This window comes from Arachis hypogaea, chromosome 13, assembly GCF_003086295.3.
Source record: "Arachis hypogaea cultivar Tifrunner chromosome 13, arahy.Tifrunner.gnm2.J5K5, whole genome shotgun sequence".
NCBI lineage: Eukaryota > Viridiplantae > Streptophyta > Magnoliopsida > Fabales > Fabaceae > Arachis > Arachis hypogaea.
The window spans coordinates 81,867,180-81,876,098 of NC_092048.1; the positions used below are offsets into that span (position 1 = coordinate 81,867,180).

Sequence of the window (8,919 nt, forward strand, 5' to 3'; positions counted from 1 at the left end):
GCGTGAGCCATGCGTCCGCGTGGGAAGAATTGTGCGCTCAGCACCAATCCAGCACCACTCTAGCACAACTTTCTGTCGTGCACCCTTTTCACGTCAAATTCCAGGGCACGCGGCCGCGTGAGTGACGCGGTCGCATGGGAGGCCAATGTTCCCACCCGACGCGGACGCGTCAGTGACGCGGTTGCGTGGGGCAATTTGTGCCACGGGCACGCCTCTAGCCACGCTCTCGCATGACTCTCTATTCGTTTTATTATTCCCTCCAATCACTTGTGGCGCGGACGCGTCAATGATGCGGTCACGTCGCGTGAATTTTTTTTTTTAAATAAAAGTATGTAAATGCAGATGCACGAAATGTACTAATAAAGAGAAGAGTTATTGAATAGGAAAACTAAGAATAAAGAAAAGAACGATCATACCATGGTGGGTTGTCTCCCACCTAGCACTTTGCTTTAACGTCCGTAAGTTGGACGCTCCACTTGCTCAGTCTTCGGCTCTGTAGGGATCTTCCAAGAGGAAGATCTCGAGCTCCTTGTTTTTCTTCATCCTCTCTCCATGGTACAGCTTTAAACGTTGTCCATTAACTTTGATAAGTTCAGAGCTTGAAGGATGACTTAGGTGAAAAACTCCGTACGGTTCGGCCTTCTCTACTCTGTATGGACCTTCCCATCTTGATCTCAACTTACCTGGCATGAGCCTCAGTCGAGATTTGTAAAGGAGGACTAAATCCCCAGGTTGGAACTCTTTTCTCTTGATGTGCTGATCATGTATATCCTTCATCTTCTCCTTGTATAGTCTTGAGTTCTCATAAGCTTCTAGGCGAAGGCTTTCCGATTCTTGCAGTTGCAACTTCCTTTCAGCTCCAGCTTTCTCAATTCCCATGTTGCACTCTTTTATTGCCCAAAAGGCTTTGTGCTCTATTTCAACAGGGAGATGATAAGCTTTTCCATAAACTAAGCGGAAAAGACTCATCCCAATAGGTGTTTTGTATGCTGTTCTGTATACCCAGAGTGCATCTTGTAGCCTGATCCTCCAGTCTCTTCTATGAGGTTTGACTATCTTCTGTAAGATACGCTTCATCTCTCTGTTTGACACCTCGGCTTGCCCATTAGTCTGAGGATGGTAGGCTGTTGCAACCTTTTGAATTATCCCATGCTTCTTCATTAATCCTATTAGTCTCCTGTTACAAAAATGGGTGCCTTGATCGCTCACGATCGCTCGTGGTGATCCAAAGCGACAAATAATGTGATTTCTCACAAAGGAAACAACAGTGTTAGCATCATCAGTGCAGGTAGGAATTGCTTCCACCCATTTGGAAATGTAATCCACAGCTAACAATATATAAAAATAACCATTAGAATTTGGAAATAGACCCATGAAGTCAATGCCCCAAACATCAAAAATTTCACATAAAAGCAAAATTTGTTGAGGCATCTCATCCTTCTTGGATATATTACCAAATTTTTGGCATGGGAAACAAGACCTACAAAATTCATCAGCGTCCCTAAAAAGAGTAGGCCACTAGAATCCACCGTCTAAGATTTTTCTAGCTGTTCTTTGCCGGCCAAAATGTCCTCCACTCTCAGATGAGTGACAGGCCTCTAAGATGGACTGGAATTCTGATTGAGGAACACATCGTCTAATTACCTGGTCAGCGCCACATCTCCATAAATATTGGTCATCCCATATATAATATTTAGACTCGCTTTTTAGCTTGTATCTTTGATGCTTCGAAAAGTTTGGAGGAATTGTGCGGCTAACTAGATAATTAGCTACAGGTGCATACCAAGGGACTACCTCAGATACTGCTTGCAGGTTATCAAATGGGAAATTATCAGCTATAGGAGTGGGGTCATCTATAATGTGCCCAAGGTGACTCAAGTGGTCTGCCACTAAATTCTGGTTACCACTCATATCCTTAATTTCCAAATCAAATTCTTGTAATAGCAGTATCCAACATATAAGCCTTGGTTTGGACTCCTTTTTAGCTAATAGATACTTTAGAGCTGCGTGGTCTGAGTACACTACTACCTTCGTACCAAGTAAATAGGCTCAGAATTTATCCAGAGCAAAAACAATAAAAAGAAGCTCTTTCTCAGTAGTAGTGTAATTGGACTGAGCGGCATCTAAAGTTTTAGACGCATAAGTAATAACAAAGGGGTCCTTACCTTCACGCTGAGCCAGTGCTGCTCCTACTGCATGGTTGGAGGCGTCGCACATTATTTCAAATGGCTGGCTCCAGTCTGGTCCTCTGACAATTGGAGCTTGAGTCAGGGCGGTCTTCAGCTTATCAAACGCTTGTTTGCAATCCTCACTGAACTCGAACTCAATATCCTTTTGCAGTAGTCTAGATAAGGGAAGTGCTACCTTACTGAAGTCCTTAATGAATCTCCTGTAAAAACCTGCATGGCCAAGGAACGAACAGACTTCCCTCATAGAGGATGGGTAAGGTAAACTATAAATAACATCCACCTTTGCTGGATCTATAGAAATGCCTGTATTAGACACAACATGTCCTAGTACAATACCTTGTTTTACCATAAAGTGACATTTTCCAAAATTTAATACAAGGTTTGTACTGACACATCTATCTAATACTCTAGATAATCCATCTAAGCAAAGGCTAAAGGAATCGCCATATACACTAAAATCATCCATAAAAACTTCCATACAGTCCTCAATAAGATCAGAGAAAAGACTCATCATGCACATTTGGAAGGTAGCTAGTGCATTGCACAAGCCAAAGGGCATTCTCTTGTAAGCATAAGTCCCAAAAAGACATGTGAAAGTGGTCTTTTTCTGATCCTCAGGACCTATATGAATCTGGAAATAACCCGTGTAATTATCTAAAAAACAATAATGTGATTTACCTGACAGGCGATCCAGCACTTGATCAATGAATGGAAGAGGATAGTGATCCTTACGAGTGGCCTGGTTGAGGCGTCTATAGTCAATGTAGACCCTCCAGGCGTTCTGAACTCTGGCTGCCATGAGATCTCCATGCTCATTCTTCACTGTAGTGACTCCAGACTTCTTGGGCACCACTTGTACTGGGCTTACCCATTCACTGTCTGAAATGGGGTAGATGATATCTGCCTCCAGTAGTCTGGTCACCTCCTTCTTGACAACCTCTAAGATAGTGGGGTTCAGTCTTCTCTGGGGTTGATGGACAGGTCTTGCTCCCTCTTCTAAAAATATCCTATGCTCACAAACTTGAGGGTTGATGCCTACTATGTCTGCCAAACTCCAACCAATTGCCTTCTTGTGCCTCCTCAGCACACTAAGTAACTGCTCTTCCTGTTGAGAAGTGAGTTCCCTTGCAATGATAACTGGAAACTTTTGCTCGTCTTCAAGGTAAGCATATTTGAGGTGTGGAGGAAGGGGTTTTAATTCTAACTTCTGATCATGGTCAGGCTCTGGGTTGTCTGGAGCTGGTAACAATGGTAAAGCACTGTCATTGTCCTCCGAAAATGTCCCCACACTTGGACCTTGTCCTATGTACTTCTCTTCAAATTCCTCCTGGTGAACTTCAGCCACGGTTTCATCTATGATGTCACACTGGAGAATAGAATGATCCTCCGGAGGATGCTTCATAACTCCATTCAGATTGAAGATTACTACTCGGCCATCTATTTCAAAAGTGTATGTTCCTGAAAAAGCATCTAATTTGAACTTCGAGGTCTTCAGGAATGGTCTTCCGAGTAGGATTGATGATGGCTTCTCTGAGTCATTTTGGGGCATCTCCAGGATATAAAAATCAATGGAAAATGTGAGCCCCTTAATGCCCACTAATACATCTTCAGCAACTCCAGCCACTGTAATAATGCTTTTATCTACTAACACAAAACGAGCTGCCGACCTTTTTAAGGAAGGGAGCCTCAAAATATCATATATAGACAAAGGTATTATACTCACACATGCTCCTAAATCACACATGCAGTCAGAAAATACTACACCACCAATAGTACAATTAACCATACATGGACCAGGGTCACTACACTTTTCAGGTAAACCTCCCATTAAAGCAGATATGGAACTTCCTAAACGAATAGTTTCTAATTCATTAATTTTGTCTTTATGTATACATAAATCTTTTAGAAACTTTGCATATTTAAGTACCTGTTGAATAACATCAAAAAGAGGAACAGTTACCTCAACCTTTTTGAATATGTCTACCATTTTGGGATCAGGTTCCAGCTGCTTCCTGGGCTTCCTTGCAAGTTGTGGAAATAGAATGGGAGTGGTGTCTTCTGCAGTGTCTGCGTCCTTTGGTGCTTCCTTCTGTGGTTGAACTTCTTCTTTTTCAGCCATGTCCTGTATGTCCTCTTCCTCTTCAACATCTTCTATTTCCACTACCTCTTCAGCTGAGGCATGTTCTGGTGGGCTTGGCTCCTCCTGATTCCTCTCCTGCAGTGTGGTTCTGGACCTTAGGGTGATGGCATTAATGCCACCCTTTGGATTGGGTAATGGTTGAGAGGGGATTCCACTGGAGCTCAAAGGCTGGTTATTAAAGTTATTCATTGATCCAATCTGTGAGACAAGAGCTTGCAAAGTAGAGTTCAGACCATTTAGTGTAGCATAAAGGTTATTTTCCATGGTCTATTGTCTCCGATCAATAGATTGTAGTAAGTCGTCATTAGAAGATGAAGAAGGATAAGTAATTTGAGAGGTCTGCTGTTGGGTATTCTGTGGTCCTTAGGATTGCCTCAAGTGAGGTGCTCTATAAGGCTGGTTCTGGTTCTGCTGCCTGTTGTTGTTATTATTCCACCTCTAATTTCCCTGATTGTCTCTGCCTCCTCTGTTGTTGTTGTCCCTCCAATTCTGGTTAGAATTGTCCTGCCATCCATGGCTGTAATTGCCACCCTGATTGTACCCTTGGTTGGGGCGGTCATAGAAGTTATGAGTGGCTGCCACGGTGTTGTCTTCCTGCTGGAGCTGCGGACATTCATCAGTATAATGGCTATAATCAGCACAGACTCCACAAACTCTCTGTGGGACTAACTGTTGGCATTGATGTGGTGGAAAAGGTTGAGCTTACTGAACTTGTTGTTGATTCAATTGCATCTGCTTCAGCAAGTTGGTCATTTTACAGATACTCTGAGTTAGAGCAGCAGTCTCTCTGCTAGAGGATACTTCTACAACGGTTTTTGAATAGCCTTGTTTCTGCCTGTGATTTCGAGTAGATTCAGCTAAGTCGCTGATCAATTGCCATGCCTCATTAGTGGTCTTGTACTTTTTCATAGACCCATTGCTAGCACTTTCCAATGTGGTCTTATCTTGGGGCGTCATGCCCTGTGTGACGTAACCGAGTAACACTATCTTGTCAATCATATGGTGGGGGCATGCTTCCAGAAGATTATTGAAGCGCTCTCAGTATTCATAGAGAGTCTCAGATTTGTCCTGAACAATCATGGAAATGTCTTTCCTCAGTTTATCAGTAACTTTCACTGGAAAGAACTTTTCCAAAAATTCTCTTCTAAGTGTATCCCAGTTGGATACATTTGCTGCGGGTTGAGTGTTGTACCACTCTCTTGCCTTTCCCTCAAGAAAAAATGGGAAAGCTTTCAACAAAATTGAAGTTTCATCTGCACCATCACGCCTGACAGTAGAACAGGCTGCTTTAAAATCTCTCAGGTGCTTGATAGGCTCTTGAGTAGGTAAGCCATGAAACTTGGGCATCAAATTGAGCAGTGCAGTCTTTATTTCAAAGTCTGTAGCCACCGCTGGGTGTTGCGCTTGAAACAGTTGCATTGTAAAATCAGGGGCTCCAGCCTCTTGGATAGTAAGTCTCCTAGGTGCTGCCATGTCACCTACACATAAATCAACCGAATCAGTAGAACGGGGGCTGGTTTCTTCCTCAAATGATGTTTCAGATCCGCCCTCAGAGAGGACTAACCGACGCCGAGCTTGCCTTATTCGTGAAATAGTTCTTTCAATGTCAGGATCGAATACTGGCAAGCATGGATCAGGAAGTGAACGCATCATCTAACGAAAGAAACAAGTAGCCCATAGTAGCAAGATAAAATAAAATACAAATAAATAAATTCCAATCAATAACTTAGCACTCTATTACAACTTCCCGGCAACGGCGCCAAAAATTGACGTGGTGGAAATTGACGAGTCAAGAATTGTTATAAGATATGCGTTGCAAGTATAGTTCTTAACCAACCAGAAACCGCTTATCAATTTAGAAGGGTGTCACAAAAATTAAAATTAAAATACTGGGAGTATGAATCCCAGGTCGTCTCCCAACGAGTTGCAGAAAGGTGTGCTATTTTATTAATCAAATGTTTTCAAAATGGTTTGAATTGAATAACAGGAAATTAAATTAGAGAATTTATGTAATTTAAATAAAAGCCTTGACTGGGAGTAGATTAGCTGGAAGCCCTATTCTTGTTGGAGTACTCTCAAGATTAATTGATAATTGAAGGTTGTTCTGTTTAGTTATCCTTTACTAGGTAAGGGAAAGTCAAACAAGTTGGAATGCTACTTCTATTCACAAGTTCCAACCCACTCAATTAAAAGGGATTGGTGTCAGTGACTAGAGGGCAATCCAACAATAAACCCAATTACAATTCTTCTTTTTAAGCATTCCAATTCAAGGGTTCCTTTCAATCAACTCCCCATCAAGTTAGGGAACTACTCGCTCATTGTGAATGTAGAATTCATAACATAGGAAAGGGAATTAAAGAAAGACATGATAAATAGAAATCAAAGAAATCAATTAAAAATAAAAGTAATTCTTGTATTAATAAATTCTAAAATAATCCAATAGTAAAATTGAGTAAATTAAAGGACATGGAAGAGTAGAGCCAAGTAAAGAAAACGAACTAGAATGATGAAGTCTTGGTGAGGTAATAACTCTTCTCAATATCCCAAAAAGCAATAGAAATAAAAATCCTAAGAACTATGAATGTGTAGAACTAAAAACTAGATCTAAAAACTAAAATTGTGTAGAATGAATGTTGTTGTTGGTTTTTGCATGTCCTCTGGGTCTAGTCTACTTTTCTGGGCCGAAAACTCGGTCAAAACAGGGCCCAAAATCACCCCCATCGAATTCTGCAGATTATGCAGATCACGCACGTCACGCGATCGCGTCATTCATGCGGCCGCGTCATTCGGTGTTTTGCCCTGCCACGCGAGCGCGTCGTCCACGCCTCCGCGTCACTTGTGCTATTCCAATCCGCACGGTCGCGTGAGCCATGCGGCCGCGTCACTGTGATTTCCTCTCTTTCGCGCAGTCGCGTGAGCCATGCGGCCGCGTCACTTCTCACTGGTCATCTCCTCAATTTCTTGTGTTCCTTCCATTTTTGCAGCTTCCTTTCTAATCTCCAATTCATTCATGCCCTATAAAGCCTGAAACACTTAACACACAGATCACGGCATCGAATGGAATAAAGGAGAATTAAAATTCGTAATTAAAAGTCTCTAGGAAGCATGTTTTCAATCATGTAATAATTTTAGGAAGGAAATATAAATGCATGCTAATCATATGAATAAGTGGATAAAGATCATGATAAAACCACACAATTAAACACATTATAAATCATAAAATAGTGGTTTATCAATGCTATTTCATTTTGATGGAGAATATGGCCAAATATTAAGTTTGGCATCTGCATACACATTAAATTGCAGATAAATCAATTTTGTTCATAAAATCAAATGTATGAATAGAAGGATCATACATTGTTTTATTTTAGGAATTTATGGTATAAAATAAAATGTTTCTTATAATGAAGGTACCAATTGTGATGGATTACTTGCATTTTACATTGATCTCTTAGCAAGGGACAAGTTTGGTGTTCACAAAATCTTGGTTTACTATTTAAGGAGCACAATTGTTTATTTATGAATAAGGAACATGTTAAATTGTTTAAATGCCTATCACCACACCACTGTGCCACTTTTGAATCCTAAGGCTCACTATTTTGTTGATTTAATTGAATAGGAAAAAGAAGATTGAGAAGAGGACAAAAGAGGAGGAAAGGCATGGTTATGACAAGCCAAGGGAGGGTGATCACATGTGCTTAGAGAAGCGTGCCCCTTGGAAAACAAAATCTGCATGTATGCACCCTTGGAGACCGAACCTCATGCATCCAATGGGGAAAGAATCCTTGTCAACCTTCAACTATGCATGCAAACCGTTCATCTCATGAGTTTCCCATAATGTTTAGCTCAATCCTCACCCTTCATGTTCTTAACCGAATTGCTCCCTTCAAGTGTGTTTTTGTTCAAAACCTTAATGCCTTGTCTATAAATAGTTTGAGACACTTCATGAACTACACATTCATACAAGCTTTTCTCACATCTATAAGCCTTTGTTTAACCTTTCACTTATCCGAAAACATGTTCAGTACCCCTCTTCCCTAAACAGCACATCATTTTCCCTTCTTTTCACAACAAAACCGAACCTCACCCCAACCGAAGTTCACCCTTATTTCTTCCCTCTTTCTAAACTCATGGCCTCATCAAGTTCTAGTAGAAGAAAAGGAAAAGCACTAATGGTGGCCGAACCCCCAACCTATAATACAAAGAAATTTAAATCTTAGTTTCATGAAGCAAGATATCATAGGCTCATGAAATCAAAGCATGGTATTCCTGAGATGGGCTTCAAACTGAGGTAGGGGGAGTATCCAATCATGAGACAAATTACTAAGGAAAGGAGGTGGGAGCTTCTATGCTATCCTCTCACTGACATTAGTGCAGTTATAATAAGGAATTTTACGCCAATGCTGTGAAAGAGAGCAAGGACAACACCCCTTATAAAAGTTATGTCAGAGGTGTTGAGGTGGATTTTAGTCCATCATCAATTACAAGGGCCATACAGTTGAGAACCATAACCTATGGAGAGCTTAGCTTTGAGGATAGACTACAGGGAGAGAACGACCCTGATGAGATATTACAGGGGATATGTTTGGA

At 41.2% G+C, this 8,919-nt stretch overlaps 1 non-coding gene across 1 annotated transcript; it reads left to right on the plus strand.

Annotated features, from left to right (window-relative positions):
- The first annotated feature begins 5,322 nt into the window (after window positions 1-5,322).
- LOC112739329 (small nucleolar RNA R71) lies at window positions 5,323-5,430 on the plus strand. Its single transcript, XR_003170263.1, has one exon. It is a non-coding gene; the product is annotated as a small nucleolar RNA R71 (small nucleolar RNA).
- Window positions 5,431-8,919: the final 3,489 nt, after the last annotated feature.